Below are 26,512 nucleotides of genomic sequence, written 5' to 3'. Positions count from 1 at the left end.
TAAAAGGAAAAACTTCCCCCCTCCACTTAGTCCAATCTTGATATATCTCTTGATGCCAGGCAAAAGTTTCTAAGCATCAAGACACACAATTTAATCAGGATCAGCAAAGTTTTTACAAGATTGCAGGGACTATGTTGTGGGAAGGGAGTTTTCATCAGGGCAATGAAATGGATCTGCCTGTATATGAGTTAAGTGGACTGAGTGCTAAGATCTTTATTTTTCTTCCTTTTTATCTAATGCTGGGTAGAAATTTCACTCTAGAGTTTCAAACAATATAGTGAGAATCATTGTGGAATCTAATATTTTAGCCAGAAGAGCACAAGACTCACAAAAATTAGTGTTGAGCTAATCAAGAGGAAGTAACAATCTATATTTTTTTCACTGTACACCATGCAGAATCATTTATTCATGAGATGGGTAGCCACATAAATTTGGTGAGTAAATAATAAATTCACTGTTTGGCTACATGTTAACAACTATAAAAGATGCTTCCAACCTGATTGCTTAATTTTAGCATTTGACATTTAATGACAGGGTCACACCTGGTTAATGATTTGAAGAAGAAACCACCAGAAATTCCCAGAATTATAAACCAGATTTGAAAGTTTTGCAAATGTATTCTGGAAGAAGGCAATTGCAAACAATTTCTGCCCTGTTGTCAAGAAGATTACCTGGGCATAGAGCATGAAAGATCTTTGCCTTTTACCTAATGGAAATAACCTACATTTCCTTTTTAACATTTGGCTTCGCTTTGTTTATGTCACAGAGCAATCTCAAGTATACCATGTGTTAATGTGGTATCATTCCTTCTTCTTCTTTGGGATCCAACTCAGAACCACATCCTTATTTTCTCTCCTACTTCTGTTCCATTGAGAAATGAGCGGGATCAATGCAATTATCATCCATGGTGTTTGTAGTAAAACAGTATTTGTTTCTCTTGTTTAGCTAACTCAGAATCCAATTGCCTCCTGCATATTAGCCACTTAGCCTGAGGGACCAAGAAACAATTGGCATTTGTGGAAGGCCACTGAGTTTGTCACATGGATGGCACAACAGTCAGCCTTGGGTTCAGAGTAGTTCTAGGGAAACAACTCATCTCAATCTAAGGAGGCTTCAGACAGTTTTCATTTATAAAGGACTTGCTGCAACCAATGTTGGGAGTTCTGGCACTAACATGCTTGAGCAATACACAATTTTAAATCAGGACTTTGAGTTCTTATTTCTAACTTGCCTAGAATGTAGCCTGCAATTTCTCCAAAATCTAACCATCTTTTAAAAATGCTATGTTTTAACTTCCTTTTGAGAGCACTTTCCTGGTACCATTTAACAAGAATTGTCTAAACAATCAGATGACAAGAAAACATTTTTCAGGTCAATTTTCTTAAACCAGAAGTCCTAAAATGACATGTCCCAACTGATTTCAGAGAAGTATCTGTTTTAATATGTTGCTAAAAGAAAAACAAACTAGGATGAGACTTATGATGCCTCTATGCAAATGTATTATGGCAAAACAGTTTATTATTATTAATATTATTAATATTAATAATAATATTAATATTAATAATAATATTAATAATAAAACAGTTTATTAAATGTATTATGGCAAAACAAAAAATCCCACAGTTAGTATTCCACAATAGAGAAATACTACCCTGTTTCTCCAACAATATGGCCTCCCCCAATAGGAAGTCCCAGCATGTTTTATAGGCATGAAATGAAATTAAGCCCCTCCCCCCAAATTAAGGCCTATATTAAAACATGCGAAATGGGGGGATGGTGGGGGGCTTGCCGTTAGGAAGTACTTTTGTTGCACACCCGGATATGGTGCTGCCTGCGTTGACCCCAATACGAAGTGCCCCACCAACGCCGAGGTCAACATCCAAGCCATCGCTGCCCGCCCGCCCGAAGATGCAAGGGGGGGGGGAAATTAAGTCACCCCCGAAAAGACAGCCTAGCCATTTTTTCAGGGCTCAAAAAAAAATAAGACCCGGCCTTATTATATGAGAAACACGGTAACTGCTTCAACAACTATCTCTATTATAATGCTTTTTACACTGTGATTTCTTCTCAACAGCATCAAATTAATAATATTAATTTATCTAATAAAGGAACATGAATAGGCAATTTCCATCCAGCTTCTTTAAAATCTCCTCAAATCATCATTTCAGCTCTCCCTGAAATCCTTCTAAGGCTGATAGGCTACATAGACAATTCCTGAAAAATCCATTCCTCATGTAGTGTATTGTCTGCCAAATGATAATGAATTAAACCCAAGACATGTATTCCTCATGTCCACTGCTGAATTGCCTGGCTTTAATTTGAACCTTTTCAAATGGTTTAATTATTTTCCTGGACGTTAACCAAAATCTCAGCCCACCAGACTGCCCAATTTTTCAGAGAGAGGGAAATATTCTTCCCCCTGCAAATTAAAAAATCCTGCTTGCCCTTCATCCTATCCCATCCCAGCAAGCTGGCTGTCAGTCTTGATGGAGCCCAGCCTTCAAGACTGGTCCCAGCCAAGCTGGGAGAGAGAGCAGCAGATTTATCTTTCCTACAAAGCAGAAAGCCTTTGGGACTCTTTGAAGCTAGCAAAGGGGCCTAGGCAGAGGGCAGCTGGCTGAAGAGCAGCTCTCTGGAGTAGATACTCCCCCACCAACAGCTTATTTGGGCCCCGTCCAGATTGCAAAGAATCTTCCTTTTAAAAAGCCCATGCTATACATATTCCATTAATTGTCCCAAAACCTTGAACTGAAAATAATAAAAATTGAGTAATAATAATTTTAAAAGTTGGATTCTTTCCTCCCCTCCAAAACTGGCTGGTATAGAAGAACAACTTGTCTTCTTCAGGCCCCCACAAGAGAGAAAAGAACCATCTGGAACTTAAGAGGAAGGCACCCTGGTTTCTTGGCTCATGGCCAGCTTCCTCCCTTAAAGCAGAAATGTAAGTCATACTATCCTAACCCTTAATCATACACTCTTATTTCAAGAAGAGCAAAGTGCTGCTTTCATTCCTGAGAATTCATAAATTTCATTAACAGAGATTAGTTCTTCATAGCCTTATTTGATTTCTCACTCCCAATCAACATGATCAAGAGGTGCATAAAAATAAATCCAGGAATTTATTTATTAATTTATTTATCAACGGCACTTTTGCAAATAAAAGTCACAGCAATGATTTTTGCTAGCAATGACTAACCATCCACAAGCATCTAGAAGAAAAGAATCAAATGCCTTCCAATTAAGTAAAGCTTCCTTGCCTGTTCACCTAAAATCTTTCTCAGTCAACATAATTATGAGGTCTGAAAATCTTAGTCAGGATACACCTGGAAACCATATTGGGTATATCTTCCATATGAAAGCATTCACCTAAAACGAAAGAAAAATTAAATGAAGGAGAGAAAGTAGAAGTGTACACACCTTCCCTCAACATCTCTGTAATACTGACTGCTTTGAAGACTGTCATACAATGGGTACAAGTTTCCCAAAGGATTAGTAAGATCAATTGACATAAAATATAAATACTCATTCATGGTCAATAGAAATTCTTCTGGTTGGGCTCAGAAGCCAAGGAAGATTCAATCTTGTTACTACTGGATTGGAATATCATCCAGGAGATCAAATGTTGTAAACTAGATTGGGAGGTCAAAACACTCAGAAGCGGGGCAATGGCAAATCCAGATACTGTCGTCAAGAAACCTACATGGTTGGAACCATGAAGTTACCAAAAGTGAACAGTCCACTTGAGAGCATCTTTACATTTTTCAACAGAGCTTCCATCTAAAATTCTTCTCAATCTTCACACCCTCCAACATGAAGTCTCATGCTACGTCCCTGCTGAAGTGTTGAAGCAAAATGCCTGCATAGGGCTAAAGAGATTTGTGCTACCATAACTTACTCACTTTTATAGACTGTAATCTCAGGATTCCTTATGTGTTGGTAAAAGTAGTAATAATTTCTGGAGAGGAAAAGTGCCAAAATAATCAGGTTCCAGAGCAATAACTATATTCATGACATCTTAAAAGCCACCACTATTTCCTAGATTATGGCAAAAGTTCTCACGGATTAAAATCCACTTCATGTAATCATCAGCTAGAAAGAATCTCATAAAATCACTGGAGATATCTCATAAGACTAGTGATTTTCCACTCCATTCAGCTATATCTAGATATGTCAATATACATTCAGTGCGTAAAACCACATATGGTTCTACCATGATGGTATCTTGACAGAAAAGTCCCAGTCTCTGTGTATTCTATATTATTAATATTTAATTATTTTCTGTAATAGAAAATATTATTTTAGAATAAAAATAAAAGCTTTTATTTTATAATCCATTTGACTATATCAAATGGATTTAGAATATGTCTAAAAAAGGGAGCAGATTAAAATTGTGTTGTACTGTCTCACCAGCATGTACAGGACTTGCTTCTAACTGGCTTCTAACTAGTAAATTTTGCTAATTGGGTATACTGAACCATAGCTGCCTACAAACAGCCTCTCAAGAGGATTATATTGCTAGTGGTTCCTAGCAATCACTGCTAAAAATTGGCAAAGTTATGATCTCAGCAGGGCAGCATCACCGGTATGGAAGCTAGATCACTGTGTGGCCTACCAACTATTTTTAAGAGGAAGAGGCAGGCATCTTCTGTTCTGTCTCTGTCAGCTAAAGAGGGTCACAGTAGTGCTGACTGGAATCCTCACATGACTAAGAGGGAGTAGAGAAGCAAGACATCTACAAATCAAAAGCAGAGTTTGAAATCTGTTCCTTGGGTATAAGCATAGCCACGGTAACAAGCACAGTATGTGGCTTCTTAGCACTTTTGCAGGGCTACCAGCCCTTGAGACAAACTCTAGATTTTGGCCTGACTTTTATTGCTAGATGATCTGAAATTATTCAGGAGCTTCCAGAACACTTTCAACTTTCAGAAGGGAAGACAGAGTAGTTTGCTAATTGCCTGCTTCTTACCTGATCCGGATGCCAATTCCCCTTGATTTTCTAGGTTCCATTCCACATAATGCCACATTGGAGATCATTTTCCTTGGGATCAAAACCATGAACTGGCTTTGTCATTCATCAAGCACCCTTTCTGTCCCACTGCCTTAAATCAATGTGTCCCATCCTTGAAATTATTGACAGCTCCTACAGACCCGACCATCCCGGCTAAGTTCATCTCAGGATGGGTATGCCCCATTATCCCAACATAGCTCCATCAGGGAAGCTTCTGCCATGCCATTAAAACAACCCTTACTCTTGCAGCCCTTAAGCAAGGTGTGGGGGGGGGGGAATGAGCTGGGATGAGGGTCTGGGTGTCTCTGCTCTGCAGCTTTCTCCCCCTCCTTTCCACCACACTCCCATCCTCCAACAAACACCCCCAGGGAGCAGTTGTTTATAAGCTTCTGGTGAGGGAATTGATTAACAGTTCCTGAGGGAGGGGGTGGTTTCCGCCGCCAGCGGGAGTGAATCAATTTGCGCCATCGATTCTTCACGCACTGCGGCAGAAATGGGAGCGGAAGGGATGGCGGGAAGATGAATTCCCCTGCGGTCAGTTAGCCTGCACCAGGCCAGGCCACAAAGGAAGTCTCTCTTTGCAATACAAAAGCACATCACCACAACACATAAAGACACACACATATCCTTTTCTCTGTCTATCCTGGCTGAGCAGGGTAGCACTGCCTAGTGATGCTGCCTACAGCTTTCCAAGGTTTCAATTCCTGTTGAGGGACAGGCCCATCCTAAATGTTAATGGGGTAAATTAAAAAGAGAAAGGAGGGGAGGATTATTCAAATTAAATTCAAAGCAAAACCCCCAAAATTCTCTTCTGGCTTTGGGGGAAAAAAGAATGAGACAGAAATGGGTTATAGGTATGAGGCAGATATTCAGAGTTCTGTCATGAACCATGCCAAAAATGAGATCTATATTTTGGAGTAGGGAGTCAACACTGTCTGGAAACAGGGCCCAGTGGGTTGAATTAGGGAAGCAGCTAACTAAGAAGCTTGCCAGCTTCGATTCAGCAGTCTGCTTCATTTTCTGAGGATATCTAGGCCTTTTTCTTGATTTTGCTCCATTTATTTTAATCTGGAACCCACTATCTCCTGACAATTTGAATTTAGAGAGCATCACTGTTGCTGAGGAAGATTTGGGAGAAACATCCCAGGCCACAGCAGGAATTGTTCAACATGTGCCCTCCAAAGATATATCATTCCAAAATATCTGGAGGGCATCAGGTTGGAGAAATTGCCCAGGCCATATATCAGATTCAAAATCTCTGGGCCCTGTCTAGACAGCAAATACTTCCTTGGGATAATGTGGGAGAGGAGGAACTAAAGTTGAATTGAGTATAAAGGAGAGAGAAAATGGACAGAACCTTCTTAATTTGGAAGGGTTGAGTTGGCTTTGCTCAACACAGAAAAATTACTTGTAGATGAGATTCAAAAGGAAAGACCAAAAAAAGACAAAATAATTCAAAGCTTACATCTTATAAAAGAAATGAGTGTGTTAAGTCAGCAAATCTTAAAATAAATAAGAAGGATTTACACTAAAACTCTAATAATTGTTAGAGCCACGTGATCATTTTGAGCCCTTTGTTACTTTCTAATCACATTTTCTCATTTTTTGTAAAGTGGCCATTGACCTCACAGGTCATTGCAAGGAAGGTTGTGATTAAGATAATTTAAACAAATTCCATATACAATCAAATGTACATGTTGTTTTCACTATTGGTTGATACAGACAGTTCTGGAGCATGATTGCATAGAAAGTCTCACTGCTAAGATTAGTTGTGACTAAGGGAGAAGATATTGAGGAGAGAATAGGTATTACTGTCCTGGAGTCTCAATATGGGGTTCTACATGCCATAAAGCAACTTTGCACATCCTAAATTAGCCTTCTACTTTCTGGTGTAATGGAGAAGATTGCTCCCTTTTCAGTGTTGTCAGTTTCTGCTCATGGTTTTTGGCTCTGATAGCATGCTGTCTTGAGCCAGCTCTGCAAAACAAACTGAAGAGGTGAAGGCTGAACAGGTCACAAACCTATAGAGGTATCCAATCTGTTGGGAAGACAAAGATTTGGAGAGAAATATGCAGAAAATAAATCAGATTATAGCAGTAGCTAAGGACATCCTCTGTTTAAGAGGACATCTTATGTTACTATAGCTTGAGTTTTCTTTTATAGACTATCTTAGTTAGTTTATTGTTTAATTTAAAATACGTCTCCCTCACCTTTTCAAAATACGGATTCTTTTTTTATATATAATTTTATAAAAAGTTTTTTTTTTTACAAAAGATTAAAACTAGAACAGACCAACATAAAGTGAGAATAAAAAGAAATGAAAAAGAAAGCTAAAAGTGCAAGAAAGGCAGAAATATATACAAAAGAAAAAAGTACAAAAATTACATCTAATCATTGTCACAGTAGTACAATCATAGATTTACCTCTTAATTTATGGTTACAACTTAGATGTCTTCTATCTATATTTTGTTCTATCTGATCATCAAAACCATAAATCACACTTTTCGTTTCACATAAAAAGTCTATAAGAGCTTTCATGTCAGCAATAAATGCAGATACTATCTTTTGACTCATCAAAGAAGTCAACTTAGCCATCTCAGCAAGTTTCATCATCTTCAGCAACCATTCCTCCAGTGTGGGTAATGCCAAATCTTTCCATCTTTATGCATACAATAATCTTGCTATAGTTTTCAAATATTCTTGATTTTTATACTTTTTTTCAGCTGTTTGTTCATCAATCCCAAGAGAAAGAAAAAGTTCTGGTTTCACTTGTACATCAATGTTTAAAATCAGTGTAGGAATTTGAATCCAATTTTTTTAGCTTTTTTACACATTCATGAAACATGATAAAATGTCCTTTCTTGTTGCTCATATTTCCAACATAAATTTGAAGTGGTTATATATATTCCAGGCAATTTCTCTGGTGACACATATAAATAATTTTATTTTAAATATATATTTATTGTTGTAAAATAATGTAAATTTCAGTCCTTTCAACCACATATTTTTCCATTCTTCCACTTGTGTATTGTAACCAAAATTTTCAGACCACTCTATCATACATTATTTTAGCTGTTCTTCTGTTTCAAATTTCAATAAAGTTTATACAACTTAGCAATAATATGTTCATCATTTGTACAAAATTCTGTTTCAAAGTCGGTCTTACAATGTTCAACACCATACATTCTTTGGTCTACTTCAAAGGAAGGCTACTCAAAGACTCTAAACAGTTTGGTATAAAGAGCACAGGGAACAATAAAATCAGCAAAGAAAAGATCTGACACCTCAAAGGTAAAAAGGGAAGCACTACAAAATGTCTCAAGAGAAAATGTTCCATAATCAAGATGCTGCTTCAGAAAAGTTGCAGTGTCTTATTTCTATCCCTCTCACCTTGGATGGGGACATACCAGAACAGAACCTCAGTTAGTACACCTGAAGAACGATGGCTAACTTGCCTCCAGGTATTTGAATGGTGTAGATGTAAAGACTAAGATTTGTAGCTTTGTATTGTACCTAAAAAGAATGAAAGTGTCTTTCTTCTCCTAAGACAATCTGGTTTGAAAGGAAGCATCTGCAACCATTCCATATATGGCCAGGGTGTCAAACTCAAGGCCTGGGGGCTGGATCCAGCCTGTGTGGTGTTAAGATCTGGCCCGCGGGCCGCTCTGGAAACAGCAAAGGACTGGTCTGCAGTGCCTCTGCCAGCGAAAACAGAGCTCGGGAGGGCTGCATGCAGCCGAACTCTGTTTTTGTTGACAGAGGGTTGCAGGAGGCCATCGTGGCTGAAAACGGAGCTCATGAGTCCATTTTCGCTAGCAGAGCGCTTGTGCCACCAAAGGCGCTCCCAACACAAGCGACATAGAGCTGGCCATGCCTACCCTGGACACTCACAACCCCCCCGAGATCAGACATCACCCTGATACAGCCCTCAAGGAAAACAAGTTCGACACCTCTGATGTATGGCAACACAATCACTAGGATTTCTTCTCAGAAAGTAGAGTGTCAATTGTAGGGTTTCTCAGAAGGACATCACCTCCCCCCCAACTTAGCACCTCCTTTTCCAGATTTCAGCTTTGGTCCCTATCCTTTTCCATATTCATGATGGTGTCTCACTACACAGCATAAGCTGACTAGTTATTAGCTCAACTTTAATACTGGTGACAGGATGCCTTGTCCTCCAAAGAAGGCTAACAAACTAGCTCAGAGGATTATATACACAGCTGAGGTCACTCCTTTCCTCAGCTCACTTAGGACTGGCCTTGCTTTTACCAGCACTGTTAATGCTGACCACTTCCAAATCAATCCTTCCCCAATAACTGTATATTTGAGTGGGACCTCCAGTTCAGCTGCCTCTTCATCCAGATCTGTTGTTACCCCCAAACGATGGCAGAAACTCTAGACTTACCTAAGTAAATGTTGAGAAAAAGATAGCATATATATTATGTGTCTTCTCCTTCAGTTTTTGCCCATAATCTCCCTTCTGGTTGATTAGGTTTTGTGCAGGGATTCCCCAGCCCAAAGCCAGTCTCACTAGCAACAAGAGGGAATGGTGGTATGTGCCAAGCAGTTGGCACACAACCCACTCCCTGAGGAGGCCAGAATCCTGATCTGAACCTGGCATGTATTTCCTTTCCTCCTTGCTCACCTCTTAGTCTGTCAAGCACGTAATGCACACATATTGGGGACTGTGTATTATTAATAGCCACTAGGGGACGTTATCCGCTTAGAGTAGACTGAACGTAGCTCAGCCTATGAGACACTGAAGAGCAAGAACTTCTGGGTTCTCTCTGTAGCTTCAGGGAGGGGGAGGGGGGATTAGAGGCAACAAGGAATAAAAGAGCCACCATTTTGCTACTCTTTAGAATAGCAGCAGGGGAGCTTTAAGTACAAGTGTCATTTGAGAAACAGTTTCTCTGAAATATTGAGGACAAAAGTACAATTAACATGGCATTGCTAAAATAGTTTCTGAGAATTGGAATGTCAGGATTATGAGGCACAGCACCTAAGGAAGGAATCTCAGTGTGAAACTTCTGGAAGGCAAACCTAGTCCCCTCACTCAGAATGAAAGCTTGCATTTCTGGAATAAGACAAAGGCGTAAATGGGTGAACAACAAAATGTTCATAGAGCTAGCAAGGTTCTTGTGTCCTCTAATGAGTTTTGATAGGTGGCAGCAGAATCCTACCCACCCACCCCCCATTCCTAGAAAGCAAGGTTTTGCTGATTTTTAAGATGCTCCGAAAAGGGACTTATGGATAGCAACTAGTTAACTCTGGGCTGGGAATTCTCCCCCTCCCCAAGTTTCCCTCCCAATCAGGCTCCAAGCCACAACTTTCACTCACTGCCAAGTTGGAGAAAGGTCAGCAAGACAGAGAGGCTAGCTGGCGGGAAAGGAGGAGCGAGTGCTGGGGCGCAGGGCCAGAAAAGCTGGGCCCAAGTTTGAGTCCAGGATGACCTGAGGAGGCTGTGACCACACAGTGAAAGCCAACATTGCAATTGAAGGAACACTGACGAGACACAAAGCCTGAGTCTATGCAACACACTAAACAGATCAACAAAGCACAGTTGCTGGGCTCAGATAACCTTCTATGTCCAAACAAATAAATCATATTATAGCCTAATGTAATGTCCAGGTGTACAACTTATGGAGACAATGGCTGGATTTACTACCTCAACTCTATTTTAGCTGAGACTAACGTAGTGTGGGAACGCTTCCAAAGAGTTGTATCCAAAATCTACATTTATTGAAACCCAGCAAATTGCAGTTTTTCATTGTTCTAGGCAGTCATAGATGAAGCATAAAAACAACAAAAACAAATAGAAAAATCAAATACTGTTATGACCATGGGAATACATCTGGCTAATGTTCCTCTTTTTTAAAAAAATTGGGGAATTGAGGGGATAATCCATGGATCTACTTTAAAACCCAACGGTATTAGTGTGTGTCAGATACATAAGCCCAGTCAGAGTCCCTACATTAAAACAGTTAGCTCTTACTCTTAGCAAGAGCGCCACCCAGTGGCTATTTGGCCTTATCACAGCAACCTTTTTCACCTTCTTCAGAAGAGGCTCCTACTTCTTCACCGATGCCCTCTGTGAAATTAAAAGTAATTTCTAAAAAATTACTGCTAGGAAACAATTCCTCCCAAATCAAAGTCCAGCCAACATTTCAGTAGTCGACATTTTAGAATCCTTTTCACATTGCCCATGCCTGCAAGTGTCAGCACCCGTACTTTCTCTCATCCTGACATTGCAAACACAGAACACCAAGCAAAGAGCAGTAGCTTCTGTGCAGCTTTTTCTCAACATGCATGCTGGGCAGGCATACAGGTGAAACTTGAAAAATTAGAATATTGTGCAAAAGTTCATTTATTTCAGTAATGCAACTTAAAAGGTGAAACTAATATATGAGATAGACTCATTACATGCAGAGCAAGATAGTTCAAGCCGTGATTTGACATAATTGTGATGATTATGGCTTACAGCTCATGAAAACCCCAAATCCACAATCTCAGAAAATTAGAATATTACATGCAATCAATAAAACAAGGATTGTACATAGAACAATATCAGACCTCTGAAAAGTATAAGTATGCATATGTATTTGTTTTGGGCCCCTTTTGCAGCAATTACTGCCTCAATGCGGTGTGGCATGGAAGCTATCAGCCTGTGGCACTGCTGAGGTGTTATGGAAGACCAGGATGCTTCAATAGCAGCCTTCAGCTCTTTTGCATTGTTCGGTCTCATGTCTCTCATCTTGCTCTTGGCAATGCCCCATAGATTCTCTATGGGGTTCAGGTCAGGCAAGTTTGCTGGCCAATCAAGCACAGTAATCCCACGGTCATTGAACCAGGTTTTGATGCTTTTGGCAGTGTGGGCAGGTGCCAAGTCCTGCTGGAAAATGAAGTCAGCATCCCCATAAAGCTCATCTGTGGAAGGAAGCATGAAATGCTCCAAAATCTCCTGGTAAACGGCTGTATTGACCCTGGACTTAATGAAGCACAGTGGACCAACACCAGCAGATGACATGGCTCCCCAAATCAACACAGACTGTGGAAACTTGACACTGGACTTCAAGCATCTTGCAGTGTGTGCCTCTCCATTCTTCCTCCAGACTCTGGGTCCTTGGTTTCCAAATGAGATGCAAAAGTTGCTCTCATCAGAAAAGAGGACTTTGGACCACTAAGCAACAGGCCAGTTCTGTTTTTCTTTAGTCCAAGTAAGACGCTTCTGACATTGTTTGTTGTTCAGGAGCGGCTTGACAAGAGGAATACATTTGAAGCCCGTGTCTTCTTTTGCAATTACCTTTTGAGGCTGTCCCTCCTTATAGAGGGTGTCAATGATGGTTTTCTGCACAACTGTCAGGTCAGCAGTCTTTCCCATGATTGTGATTCCTACTGAACCAGACTGAGAGACCATTTAAAGGCTCAGGAACCCTTTGCAGGTGTTATGGCTTAATTAGCTGATTAGAGTGGGACACTTTGAGCCTAGAATATCCTTTTCACAATATTCTAATTTTCTGAGATTGTGGATTTGGGGTTTTCATGAGCTGTAAGCGATAATCATCTCAATTATGACACATCACGGCTTGAACTATCTTGCTTTGCATGTAATGAGTCTATCTCATATATTAGTTTCACCTTTTAAGTTGCATTACTGAAATAAATAAACTTTTGCATGATATTCTAATTTTTTGAGTTTCACCTGTATTATAATAATAATCAATTGACATTTCAGAATATATATCTAACAGTCCTCATGCTTCCAGAACTCTCTCTGTACTATGACACCCCAACATCTCCTTTTCTTCACAATGTTTTCCATAAAGTGTTTGCATTTGATTGCCTATAACCTGTCTCACCTGCCCTTCCCCTTCACAAAATCATAGGAGAGTTGGAAAAGATCATTCAGACTTTGAGTCAAATATTGTATAATACCCTGATTCAATGCAAGAATCAAAGTTAAAGCATAGGAGTTAGCTTACAGCTTCTGCTTGCATACACTAAGACAAAGAGGAACACACAATCTCTTTAAATAATTGATTCATTGTTGACCTACTCTTCTATTGGGAAAGGTTTTTTTATTTGATTTGTCAATTGCTTACAAGATAATAGGTATAAGTATAAACATGAGTAAGAATACAGGAAATAGGTTCAAATAAATGGGGACAATAGGACAGGGACAGTAGACACAATTGTGCACTTATGCACACCCCTTACAGATCTCTTAGGAATGGGGTGATGTCAATAGTGGATAGTTTAAGGTTAAAGGAGTGGGGATTAGAGGATGTAACTAGAGTCAGGTAGTGCATTCCAGGCACTGACCATTCTGTTGCTGAAGTCATCCTTTCTGCAATCAAGTTTGGAGCAGTTTACATTGAGTTTGTATCTGTTGTGTGCTCTTGTATTGTTGTGGTTGAAGCTGAAGTAGTCATTGACTGGTAGGACATTGTAGCAGATAATTTTGTGTACTAGGCTTAAGTCCAACCATAGGCAGTGTAGTTCAAGGTTGTCCAAGCCCAAAAATTCAATCCTGGTGATATAGGGTATTCTGTTGCGAACAGAAGAGTGTAGTATTCTTCTCGTGAAATAGTGCGGATTCCAGATAGATGAGCTGTATTTGAGTATTGGTCTAGCAAACGTTTTGTATGCCCTAATTAGCAATTCAATATTTCCGGAGGAGAAGCTTCATAAGATTAGATTTACAACTCTTAATGCCTTTTTGGCAATGCTGTTACAGTGAGCTCTGGTACTTAGGTCACTTGATATGAGTACTCCAAGGTCCTTGACAGAGTGAGAGTCGTCAATGAGGTGATATCCGCCTAGCTTGTATTTGGTGTACTGTTTTTTTGTTTTGTTTTTACCAGTGTGTATGACAGAGCATTTGTTGGTGGAGATTTGGAGTTGCCAATTGTTTGACTATTCAGGCACATAATCAAGGTCACTTTGAAGGACAGTAGCATTGTCAGTGGTGTTGAATAGTTTTATGTTATCCGTGAAGAGGACACAGTTGCTTAGAAGGTGATCGCAAAGGTCATGTATGTAGAGTATAAAGAGTGTGGGTCCTAGAACGCTGCCTTGGGGAACACCACTGTTAACTGCAGGGTTTGATAGGGTGCTCCCTATTTTTACTATTTGTTGCCTGTTTGACAGGAACGCAGTAATCCATTTATGAAGGGATCCGGAAATGCTGTAAGAGTTTAGTTTTAACAGTAGTTTGTTGTGTACCACTGAATCAAAGACTTTGTAGAAGTCTATATAAATTGTGTCTATTGCTTTACCCTGGTTGAGTAGAGTGGTCCATATGTTTTTGCAGTGTAGGAGTTGTAGATTGCAGGACAATTTTTTTCCTGAATTCCAACCAAATTGTTTTTTGGAGACTCTTTTCTTAATCTTCAAACAGAATTTGCTTTCTTATAATTTAAAATCATTATTCCATGTCATCTCCTCTAGAATGATAAGAAATAATTTTGGCTTTCAAACTGCAAGTTCCTCAGGGCTGAGAACTATCCTAAAAGGGGGTAAGAATATATACCTCAACTAGAATAACATTTTAATATTTAACATGTTACATTAATATTTTCAATTGCACCAGACCACTGAGAAATCTTTGTATATGTATCAAGAGAAAAGGAACTAGAATAATAAAAACAAGGACAAATAGGCTGAAAAACAGTTTCTATCCCAGGGCAGTAGCTCTTTTGAATTCTACTGTATAGTTGGGTGTTGGTGCGGTGTCGGGGGTTTTCAATTCAATAAGTGGAGTGTGAAGGATGTGTGTCTGTGTTTATTTTCATGGTCATGATGTGCACTGAAGATGGTGTTTGATTTCGTTGTACGATGTGCAATGGCAATAAAGTAAACTAAACTAAACTAGTTATTCCTCCTTTTCCTTAAAAACACCAGTGACCACAAGTGCTTGTGATGGTTCCTACTAGATCAGGGCTGTCAGTCCACAGGCCGCATGCTGGTCACACCCATGCCTGGTTTAGCAAAGGTGAAAAAAGTCTCAATATGTCATGTGACGCCGCCGTGAGTTTGACACCCCTGTATTAGATCATGTTTGAATTTAGCATTGTATTTGGTCAAAACCGCCCCCCCCCAAATGTGAGGCCTGGAGGAAAATGAGCTCTAATAGTTAACATTTTCTAGATGAGTTCAACTATTGGTCCAGTTAGATAATAGGATATACACCCCAACACATGTTGAGAACATGTGGGGACAGCAGAGGTGAGTAACATAGACATTCAGTTAAGATTCAGTAATAATTACAATGTGCAAAAGGAAAATTCCATTTTCTCTCTAATTCAAAGTGGACAAACCATAACCAAGGAATCTATGGAAGTCTCAACTCTTCTTTTTTGGCATCGAGAATAAAATCATGAGACAAGGGAACAATTTTCCAGTTAAGAGAAGAAGAAAAACATCAAGGGGAGCAAAGCTAATGATGGTGGGACAAAATCATATCTGGATTTATAGCTTTGTAGTGTGTCTTCCTTTTTGGATACACAGATATGGACACAGACACTAGAAGCTGAGAAGAAAATGGGCTTGCACCATCTAGAAAGTCAGAGGTGGTTGAGGTGGCCCAATAAGGTGGCCCAATGAGGTGGCTGAGTCAGATTTGGCATTCAAGATAGAGTACCCTCACTATAATCAAAAACAATTTTTTCTTCAGTGAACACAAATAAATTAAGGAGGTTTCACTACAGCTGCTCAGTTCCTTATGTTAACATGGAACATTTTCCACACTGAAACCCTTTCTTTGTAATACGTTTCCACAAATTTTTGCACTTGAGTGTCAGAATACACTTATTTCAGTGGTGGGATTCAATTTTTTTACTACCGGTTCTGTGGGCGTGGCTTGGTGGGTGTGGCAGGGGAAGGATACTGTAAAATCTCCAGTGAGAGGTGGAATTTGCGAGTTCTCTGAACTACTCAAAATTTCTGCTACCGGTTCTCCAGAACTGGTCAGATCCTGCTGAATACTACCTCTGACTTATTTGACAAATCATCTTTTATCTCCAAAAGTTGTTGAAATACATCCCATTATGCCAGCCAACATGGCCTGCTATCAGAGATAAGATATAGCAATAGCACTTAAGACTTATATTTACAGTATTCTCTGGACAGTTTACAACATGAGCATTTTGTCCCCAATAACCCGGGTCCTCATTTTATCCAGCTTGGAAGGCTGAGTCAACCTTGAGCCCTGTCAAGATTGAGCTCCAGGCTGTGGGTAGAGTTAGCTTGCAATACTGCATCATCTGGAACTTTTTCCAGTCTAATGACTTCTCAGGTGGACCAGATGTCTTGTATAAATCCTTGAGTGAAAATTATAAGAATTAAAATACATCACACCTGGAGGGCACCAGTTGGAGAAGACTATTCTAGACCGACTGTGGCATTTTTGTAGTTTATAATCAAATGGACAGCAAGTGATCAATCTGTACTCCATGTATTTCTCATTTTTTTAGATGGCCTCTTCCACCCTTCCTGCTGCCAATTTCTGTCCTTAAAAGCCAACAAAGTGTCTTTCAGCTGTCAGATCTGATTAATTCACGCAGAAAGATTCAATTGGTCAATTGAAACTACAGAGACCCAGAAGCAGTGAGGAGGAGGAGAATGGACAAGCCATCCATTCCCTCCTCCTCCTCCACTTGTTCTCCCAAAATGTCCAAGAGTTTTGACCTTCCATGGAATGGAAATGCTAGCACCTAGGGAAAATTCCACATTCTGCCCAGGGGTGGGATGCTACCGGTTCGGCCTGGTTCTATAGAATCTGTAGCTGCGAAGAGCAGCTGACACCGACCTGGTTCGATATTTGGCCCACCCACCTGCCCGGGCTCTAGGCTGTCCTTTATTCCCTGCTTTACCCTCCTCAGCTGCTTTGCGCGGCACAGCTGAGGTTGAAAAAGCAGGAAACAAGAGGATTTTCAAATGCTGCGCATCAGAGCGCAGTGCTTGTCAGCTGTCCAGGCAGCACAGCTGATGATTTCTTGCAAATGCTGCACACACGATTGTCCCCAGTTCGGAGAATCAGCAAATCGCTCCACTGGCTGGCCCTTCCCTTCCCCGCCGACTCACTCCTTACCTGGCATGTGAGCCATCCAACTTGCCTGGTTTGGTAAGTTGTTATTTTTCCTCGCCCCCCCCACCAACCATTAGCTGTTCTGCTCTGCCAGGAGATTTAGATTAGCTAGAAAGCAGGAAATCCTTGGATTTCTTGCTTTCTAGCTAATCTAAAAGCGGAGCCGAACCTTCCTTAGGACTGAAGCTTTTCAGTGCAGACTTAGATAGCCAATTGCAGATAGATAGATCTCTAAGTGAATCTGTGATTCTGTGAGCAACTCAATCTGCCTGCCTGCTTTGCCTGATTTTGGGTAAAAGTTGCTCTTTTTTTATAAAAAAAATCAATATTTACATACATATTGTGTTGTGAGTTAATTTTGTGAGTTTGCTTGCTAACAAATTTTATGAGTTTGCTTGCAAGCAAATTTTATGTGACAGACTCAGGTAGCCGATGGCAGAAAGATAGATCTCTGAATTAATCTGTGATTCTGTGAGCAATTCAATCTGCCTGCCTGCTTTGCCTGATTTTAGGTAAAAGTTGCTTTGTTATAAAAAATTCAATATTGACATATTTATAATATTTACACACAAGCCATGCCCAGCCAGTCACATGACCACCAAGTCATGCCAAGTCAGCAAGCCACGCCCGGCCAGTCACATGACCACCAAGCCACATCCACAAATTAGGCCACACCCATAGAACCGGTTAAGAAATTTGAATCCCACCCCTGACCTGCTCTACAAGATGTTAATGAGATATAATAGGAAAATTATTAAACAACTAGAAAGCAGCCATAATCAGAGCTAGTTTAATTGAAATATAAACAAAATTGCTTTTGCCCAGAAGAAAAAGGTTATAACTCTGTTACAAGACATTGCTAGATCTGGATGAGAAGCTCTGAAGAACTTGAAATGCTTTCACACTATTTTCTGTCATTTTAATACACATACTTATATATTCATCCATCTCTCTACCAACTGAGAATGTAGAAGATAGGAGACATTTGGTTATTGAAAGGATGCCTAAAAAAAACCCCTTCTAATCAGCTACACCCTGAACTTACACCCATCTTCAAGATAAATTCCAGGTTATCACTTAATACTAGCACAGTCAGCGACCTAATGTGGGAATGAGCCACCATAGACATCATACAGTTTTTGAACACAATGCCTTTTGAACACCTTTTGGTGTGACGGCAGTCAGTTTTCTGCTTCAGAATACATGTAGGAAGCACAAAGTACATTTCTCAAACCACTGTAAGCTTTTCTTTCCCCTCTCCCTATATCACAGTTGCTATACATATAATAAAAATACAATGAAAGTTTTTTTCCTGCACATCTACAGCATCTGCCCTCCCATCTACAGCATCTGCCTTCCCATCAAACAGAAATCTTTAATCTCAGGCTATAATTGTATAAGTTACATTTAATACATTTACAGTCAGCATATTTGAATTGAATTGCATTGAATTGTAAATTAATCAAATGATATTGATTCATATATATTAAACACAAAAAAACCTGACCAAGATTAAAGATATCCAAGCTTAGCATTTTATGCAGATAAAATCATTAAATCTTTAACTGATGTAGAAAACTGTATTAAGCATGTCCATTATCAGTGTGCCATTTACTTTTAAAAAAAGACATTCAAGACAACCAAAAAAATATAGTTTCCATGCAACAGCTATAGTTTCATTAAAACAGATCTCATAGAAGCATCATTCCATATGAAAAAAATAACCTTTTAAAACTAAGTCAAAAACATCTAGGCATGCAGCAATCCCACAAATTGATGGATTGAAGAAGTCAACTTTTCCAGTTTGTTCATCTCAAGCCTTAAGAAGAAATCAAAGTTTGAGGCATCATGGGCCTCCATGCTAAAACCTGGTGCAGTGTTTAAGCTCAAGCTTTAACAATTACATCTTTGATCAATTAGGGAACACAAAGCCACTTTTCACTCAATCTCAGCTTTTTCAGCAAATTTAATTGCCCAGTTTCCACCTGACAAGGATGCACTATTTTCAATCTGGCAGTCAGCCATCCTTGGTTGCTTATTCCTTGCCTTGATAGAGAGTTAAGGCACCCCTGCTACAATGCTAAAAGCCTCAGATATCCTTCCAGACTAGAAAGAATGAAATAGAGGTGCCATATGTGCAGATATTAAATGATGCTACTGGCAAATAAAGGTAGGAAGAGGAGAGGTTATGGAAGAGGAGAGGTTGACAAAGCCCTTAAGTTTTCAGATTAGCCAACTGTGCCCTATGAGAACAGATATTAATGTAAAAAAGGAAACCTTTCTTAAATAACATCACCAGACAAGTTGATGTTTCTCTTCCACTAACATTAAAAAAAACAAGCATTTCTTTCAACTCTGCTAAGTTTCTCCTTTGCAAAAACCAAGTAGTTGTAAAGCAATAACGCCACAAAATTCAGAAAAACAACCTTTCTACATGGAGGTAAAAGATTTAGTTCAATAAATAACCCAGTGACTACCAACACACTCTGTTTTTCCTCTAGCAAAACAAAACAATTGGTAAGGATTTGGATCGAGCAATGATTCTCCTCTATCTAGGCAAGAGTAACAGGAAAATATTGCAGTCAGTTAGCATGTTGCCCTTGAGGTGCAGTGGTAACTTCCCATTATCTTCAGCCAAAATAGGTCTTCCAAATTGTTCTGCATTTAATCATGGTATAATTCAGGCAAAGTTCTTCCTAGCGATTATTTCCCAAATCTCACATCCTCTATGATCAGAACCTAATTTTAAAACTGTATTTGCACTACTGCAGCTATTGGTTTGAAGTTTTTCACTAATTCTATTTCACCATTACAAATGTCTGACTCCTTTCTTTTAATAGACTTCATCAAACGTATTTTAAGGTACAGATGCATTTAGTTATTCATATTAATTTGAGAGGAGGGAAACCTGTATCTTCTATTTCTACCCTGATAACCACCAATGAGATTAGATGATGACTCCCATCACCTTGAATGAACATGGACCATTGATGAGAGCTATAGCCCCACCCCCACCTAAAAAAAATTAGTTAGAAGAAGTTGACCTATGGAACAAATTCTGGAGAAAATAAAAAAAAATTGTCAAATAAAGCCACATGTTTTTTCCACAAAACAAGCAAGGAAGATCTTTACTTCCATTGAGACTAGTCTTGATTTCTCACCTATCAACAGAAGAAATCTACCTTTATTCCTGTTTGGAACTAATATAAGTCTAAGAACTAATATAAGTCTAAGAACAGCATACCTAGGAAGTAGATGGTGCCAATTTTGGAAGCACATCCTTAGTGATTTGAAGAAATAGCCTGAGGAATTGAGAGTGAAATATAGTTCCCACTTTCTACATATATCATTCATCCAGCTATTTTCCAAAAAAACAAAAACCTAACCATTAACCAGATAAATTATTTTATGCAATTTGTTCAGAATCATTCAGATGTGCTGTCTTGCAAAAAACCTTTAAAGAACGGTGGCAAATAAGCAAAGTAGCACCAACAATCTTTTTTCTAGAACAAAACTTTGAATCCAGTCTTGACCCAGAAATGTCCCGGAGTTGTATAGGCCTAAAAAGACCTGGGTGAGGATACCCTGTCCCATGCAATCAATTCCATGTGTTGCCTTGCCTTGAATTACTGCATCCATAAAATGGAAGTAATCGTTTTAAACTATTTAGAAAAACAAATGAGAAGCCTGCTGTTCCTCAATGAATACAGAAGAGACATTTATACAATTATCCCATTACAGTATTGAGATTCAGCTTACAGTTGCTGGTCCCAAGTTGTTCTTCATTAAACTCTGACCTCCGCTGCCGGAGCCCATTAGGTTCAACGATGCTAACCTATCCCCAGCATGATTTTTTTGTTTTTGTTTTTGCCCTCGGTACGATTAGCTACTGGAAATCAGAGGGGTGGGGGAATCAAACCCACGTAAAGTTGATCCGACAGTATGCCAAGCCCGTCCCCAACTTTGCAAGCCACCTCAGGGCTGACATTCCCTGATAAATGGGGAGGGCTAAGAATCTTACAGAGAGGTTTTACTAGCGTTACAAAGCCGTGGAACCCACAATCGCAACCATCCTCTTCCCACGCACAACTTTCTGGTGGGCAGCGGCGCTTACGTCGGTAGGAGCATCAGCTAGCTGGAAACCCCTTAAGGGAGAGGAAGCGAAGATCAGACTGGGGGTGGGTGGGGGGAAGGATCTTACAAAACGAAAAGCGACGAGGCGTTCTCTTTCTATCCAGTGTAAAATCCTTGTAAGTATGGTCTACGGTGAGCAGACAGAGGAAGAGAGAGTGAGACACGATAGGCTGCTTACCTGGTATAAGATGGGGGCTGCCAGGGGAGCCGGGACTCTTCAGATCCTCGGGGAAGCCCTTCTTGGTGGAAAACAGGATTTCCCCTGTCTCGCTAAGGGTATGGACTGTCTGCTAAGCGGCAAGAGAAACCCCGCTCCCACTGGGTCCTAATACCCTTCCTCGCCAGTCTTGGCTTTCGCACAGCCTCCACAAAGCAGGTAATGACCCTGCTACGGGTTTGTTTGGAACTTTTTTTTTTCCATAGCAAAGGTCACTTGGGAAAAAGAAGAGGGATGCGCCGGGAGGAGAGTACAAAGTTTACTGCCACAAATTGGCGTTGGAAATCAATAAGGAAAAGCTGATGAAACCGTTCTGCGACCTATTTTCCAAGCAAGCAGGACGCGGATTTTTTTATTTTTATTTTTTTAACTTGGAAAGGCTTTTGCCTATCACTGAAACGCTCGCGCAGGTTAAATCACACGATTTTAATAGGTCACCCTGCGGTGTTATATATTACTTCCACCAGAAAAGAAAAATCATAGACCTCTTGGATTTCAGCCATCTCAAAGGTGATCTATATAGGATGGATTTAAAGCAAAAACACGGTCTAGAATTGCTATTCATTTTATAATTACAGTAAGTACTGTATTTCCTCCAACAACTCCTTTGCCTGTAAGCAAAGTAGTTTTGAAAATGATTTTATATTGTCTCTGTGGGATGTAATGTTCATGCCAGAAGCTTTTTCTTTCTCCCCTCTTGTAGAAGAGAGAACGTATGTTCTAAAGTAGGGCAAACAGCTTTGGAAAGTACTTGTATAAAAATAATTTATTTGTAAATCATACAATTAATGGAACACACTTTTATAATGTGTACCATTTTATTATCAAAGAATTTCATCCGGTTTAGCTAACCATGTAATTAAACATTGTTCCATTCTGATCCTTTGCTGCTCAGTGTGCAGCATAAAAAATGGTTACAATCACAGTACATTTACCATCATTTTCCATACATACCAAATCATGTAGAGCAGGGGTCCCCAACCACTGGGCCGTGGACCAGTACCGGTCCGTGGAACATTTCCTACCGGGCCGCCGGTTTGCTGGGCGCCACCATCTTCTTTGACGAGAGAAAGTGCTTCCGGGTGAGCTTTTCCGGTTGGAAAGCAGCGTTTGGGTCTTGAAGGAATCCTCGCGCCTTAGTTTCATCGAAGGGGGCTTTGAACGAAACTAAGACGCGAGGATTCTTTCAGCACCCAAGGCAAGGCGAACTGAGCGACCGTCCCAAAGCGAAGCCCATCGACAAAGGTACAAAGGAGGAGTTGAAGGTGGCAGGGAGAAGCGGGGGACGGCTGGCTAGCCGGTCGCTCGGCTCACCTTGCCTTGTCATGCGTGCTGATGCCGGTACCGGGCCGCGGATCATTTTGTGATGCTGGTACCGGCCCGTGGCACAAAAAAGGTTGGGGGCCACTGATGTAGAGGGAATGACTTAGCTCAATGTTTGAACCATATGTTCCTGAAAAGATTGGTGGCTTTGACAAGAAAGTATTTTCCACTGGTATTTCAGGAAATACATTTCGCTGACAGGTAAAGAATCTTCTGCATCTTACAAGAGACCCAACAGCAGGGAAGTTTCCAAGAGAAAATGTGAAAATCTTTTATCCAAACCTAGCCTGTTGTATAGATCTCAGAGAATCTGAAGGCTGATATAGATTAAGGAGCAATAAAGATTAAACAAGAATGGGTATTTTGCTTAAAGGTGAAGATGAGTTCAAAATAATAGATTTCTTATTTAAGAAATGGGGAGTCTTCAGTTGCTTTGCTTGTTCCTTAATTTCAATAATTTTGGGGAAACTGTGTGCCACCTAATACCTCTCTATACCTGGTAAAACCCAATGTAAGTGGCCTCCTTCCACATTCCCGCAGACTGAAACTAAACTCAGATGTATTGAACAGATTCTCCTACCCCATTTTTACTTCCTTTTGCTTCCCACCTTTGCTGATGACATGTCAGCAAATTCAGGAGCCTGCATTCCACAGTACATTGTTTTGAGACATGCTGTTAGCCTCATCAAATTAAAACAGAGGTTTAGAACAAATTGAAGTATGAAAATGGACAACTCAGAGGCTCATAATGATCTTCAGAGTGAATGCAATACAGGATCCAACATTTGGAGGTGGGGGTTGTTTTTTAGTTGGGTGTTAATGGATAAAATGGGTTAAGTTTTGCAAGATCTCAAAACTCCAAAACCAATATTCTACTGATTTTGGGGCAAGGTTCTCCACCTGCCAGTCTTAACCACTAGTTCAGTTTGGCTTTCTTTCAGCAAAAAAAAAAAAAACCCTTTGTTTTAAATCATCAGAAACACCCACCACCTCCAGGTTAAAATTAACTATCAGTGGCAAAGTCCATGTGCCTTTTTCTTTCTCAGCAGTTACTACATTCCCAATCACTTTAGTTTTTTGGTTTTAAATGCAATTACGTAGCAGAACTCCCCACAATTCAAATTAATACAGCCATCAACTTGAGAGCTGATTCTTATATTTTATTTAAAAAAATCAGATCAAATGAGAAAGATGATTTAAGAATTTCTGTCTCTAAACAAATGAACAATGGATAAAGAACCTCCCCAATGCACGAAATAATATTATCAGTGTATAAGGCCTAGAATACCTACTGGAAGGAGCTAAGAAGTATTTTCTTAGGTGTAGACCAACATGCATACACACGCAATGCATGAAGACAATAGGTATACATTGTTGTAGTAGTGAGTACTGAATCACTTTCAAGGTTCTAGCAGGAAGAAAAATATGATTTCAAATCCAGCCACCCATCTGCTCCCAATTCTTTCTAAAGTCTGCTTTCTATTAGCTGTGGCTGCTCTAGGCCATTAACTCTTTGAAAGCTGGCTTGTATAAGCAATGTGCTTTGATAACCTTAGAAGTCCAAATACTAATTTTGGTTGTCCAAATCCTGTAGACAATAGTGCTATCAATTAGAACTTGAGATCTCATAAGTTAACATTTTATTTCATGTTAGTGGGCTTCAGCATTATTCTATCGTTGGATATATTGCAATGGTTAACCACTCATAGTTAGTGGCCAGGAGAGACAACCACAAAATCTCCCTTTGTTTTTATGGGGCTGGGCTGGTTTCTCTTAACACTGTCATGGATTTTTAACATCTGATGCCATTGTGGTTTACAGGAGTCAGCTATCAGGGATGCAGATGGATCAAGTCATCCCATTCCACCATAACTGAAGAAGGAAACTATAAAATGTACATGCCAAAAATGCATGTAATACATCTCTTGCTGCCACTTCAGCAGCTTTGTGGAAAATTAACAATTTAGGGGAGAAGACTAATTAAACTGAAAGCCCCCAGCTCTAGGATTCTCACTAAAATTTAACCACGATATTAGTTACAGAATTGCATGTCCTGAAAATGATGTAGTAGGTACTCTTCCAAGAGAACAATAGTGATAGCTGCTAAACTATGCATAATATGGAACAAGCTAGTACAGATGAAACTCGAAAAATTAGAATATCGTGCAAAAGTTCATTTATTTCAGTAATACAACTTAAAAGGTGAAACTAATATATGAGAGACTCATTACATGCAAAGCAAGATAGTTCAAGCCATGATTTGTCATAATTGAGATGATTATGGCTTACAGCTCATGAAAACCCCAAATCCACAATCTCAGAAAATTAGAATATTACAACAAGGATTGTACATAGAACAATATCACACCTCTGAAAAGTATAAGTATGCATATATACTCAGTACTTGGTTTGGGCCCCTTTTGCAGCAATTACTGCCTCAATGCGGCGTGGCATGGAAGCTATCAGCCTGTGGCACTGCTGAGGTGTTATGGAAGACCAGGATGCTTCAATAGCGGCCTTCAGCTCTTTTGCATTGTTCGGTCTCATGTCTCTCATCTTGCTCTTGGCAATGCCCCATAGATTCTCTATGGGGTTCAGGTCAGGCGAGTTTGCTGGCCAATCAAGCACAGTAATCCCACGGTCAATGAACCAGGTTTTGCTGCTTTTGGCAGTGTGGGCAGGTGCCAAGTCCTGCTGGAAAATGAAGTCAGCATCCCTATAAAGCTCATCTGTGGAAGGAAGCATGAAATGCTCCAAAATCTCCTGGTAAACGGCTGTATTGACCCTGGACTTAATGAAGCACAATGGACCAACACCAGCAGATGACATGGCTCCCCAAATCAACACAGACTGTGGAAACTTCACACTGGACTTCAAGCATCTTGCAGTGTGTGCCTCTCCATTCTTCCTCCAGACTCTGGGTCCTTGGTTTCCAAATAAGATGCAAAAGTTGCTCTCATCAGAAAAGAGGACTTTGGACCACTGAGCAACAGGCTAGTTCTGTTTTTCTTTAGTCCAGGTAAGACGCTTCTGACGTTGTTTGTTATTCAGGAGCGGCTTGACAAGAGGAATACAACATGTCCAGGATCCGTCTGTGTGTGGTGGCTCTTGATGCACTGACTCCAACCTCAGTCCACTCCTTGTGAAAGCCCCCAACACTTTTGAATGGCCTTTTCCTGACAATCCTCTTCAGGCTGCGGTCATCCCTGCTGCTTGTGCATCTTTTTCTTCTACACTTTTCCCTTCCACATAACTTTCTATTAATGTGTTTTGATACAGCACTTTGGGAACATCCAACTTCTTTTGCAATTACCTTTTGAGGCTTTCCCTCCTTATAGAGGGTGTCAATGATGGTTTTCTGCACAACTGTCAGGTCAGCAGTCTTTCCCATGATTGTGATTCCTACTGAACCAGACTGAGAGACCATTTAAAGGCTCAGGAACCCTTTGCAGGTGTTATGGCTTAATTAGCTGATTAGAGTGGGACACTTTGAGCCTAGAATATTGAACCTTTTCACAATATTCTAATTTTCTGAGATTGTGGATTTGGGGTTTTCATGAGCTGTAAGCCATAATCATCTCAATTATGACAAATCACAGCTTGAACTATCTTGCTTTGCATGTAATGAGTCTATCTCATATATTAGTTTCACCTTTTAAGTTGCATTACTGAAATAAATGAATTTTTGCATGATATTCTAATTTTTTGAGTTTCACCTGTATGTGTTAGACATACAAATTCC

General features: G+C 39.9%; 1 protein-coding gene across 1 annotated transcript in view; it reads right to left on the bottom strand.

Moving 5' to 3' along the window:
• Positions 1-21,556, bottom strand: part of RARA (retinoic acid receptor alpha) — a 219,840-nt gene extending 198,284 nt beyond the window's left edge. Inside the window, exon 1 of the mRNA XM_087947974.1 lies at positions 21,409-21,556. The gene's annotated coding sequence lies outside the window, so the exon portion shown is untranslated. The remainder of the gene's footprint in view (positions 1-21,408) is intronic.
• Positions 21,557-26,512: the final 4,956 nt, after the last annotated feature.

The sequence above is a fragment of the Notechis scutatus genome, chromosome Z (assembly GCF_049901735.1).
Source record: "Notechis scutatus isolate UNSWTSFEM ecotype Mainland chromosome Z, rNotScu1.2, whole genome shotgun sequence".
NCBI classification, from domain to species: domain Eukaryota; kingdom Metazoa; phylum Chordata; class Lepidosauria; order Squamata; family Elapidae; genus Notechis; species Notechis scutatus.
This window is presented reverse-complemented; position numbering and strand designations above follow the sequence as displayed.